The sequence below is a fragment of the Adiantum capillus-veneris genome, chromosome 1, assembly GCF_014529385.1.
Source record: "Adiantum capillus-veneris isolate H3 chromosome 1, ASM1452938v2, whole genome shotgun sequence".
In the NCBI taxonomy this organism is placed as follows: domain Eukaryota; kingdom Viridiplantae; phylum Streptophyta; class Polypodiopsida; order Polypodiales; family Pteridaceae; genus Adiantum; species Adiantum capillus-veneris.
The window spans coordinates 86,620,414-86,621,111 of NC_140931.1; the positions used below are offsets into that span (position 1 = coordinate 86,620,414).

Genomic DNA, 698 nt, shown 5'->3' on the forward strand with positions numbered 1-698 from the left:
CTCGCCGTCCCGTTGTCAGAACCGCACATGGCCCGTCGGTCCCTTTGCGATCGCACCTACCGGCGTAAACCGTGTTGAGCCACGATGTCGTCGACGGCCCTGTCTCCACATCCGGACGATGCCGATCGGTCGCGACACACACACACACACACACACACACACACACACACAAAGACGTACATACAAACGTATAAGTATGCATGGCTTGAGCTCAATAAACGTGGTGCGGTCATACCAGCGCTAATACACCGGATCCCATCAGAACTCCGCAGTTAAGCGCGCTTGGGCCAGAATAGTACTGGGATGGGTGACCTCCCGGGAAGTCCTGGTGCTGCACCCTTACTTTTGCCATGTTGCATTCGGCTGCTCACTTTAAACTAACAACGGATATGTGTCCAAAGAAACAAGAGGAGATAGACTATATGTCTAAAGTTCCATATGCTGCAGCAGTAGGTTCTCTAATGTATGCTATGGTCCGGACAAGGCCAGACATTGCACATGCAGTGGGAGTTGTGAGCCAAAAAATAAAAAAAATAAAAATTGAAATAAAATATATTATGGCCCATTTGTGTGTAGATATTGCATTGTATATAGGGCCTAAATATAGGGATTTTTATAATTATTTTGGTATTTTATTTAAATATTTATACTTAGGTGTGTGTTTTATTAAACCTGTATATACCTTCTTTCATTCTCTT

General features: G+C 44.6%; 1 non-coding gene across 1 annotated transcript; it reads left to right on the forward strand.

Annotated features, from left to right (window-relative positions):
* The first annotated feature begins 221 nt into the window (after nucleotides 1–221).
* LOC147465111 (5S ribosomal RNA) lies at nucleotides 222–340 on the forward strand. Its single transcript, XR_015189853.1, has one exon. It is a non-coding gene; the product is annotated as a 5S ribosomal RNA (ribosomal RNA).
* The last annotated feature ends 358 nt before the right edge of the window (nucleotides 341–698 follow it).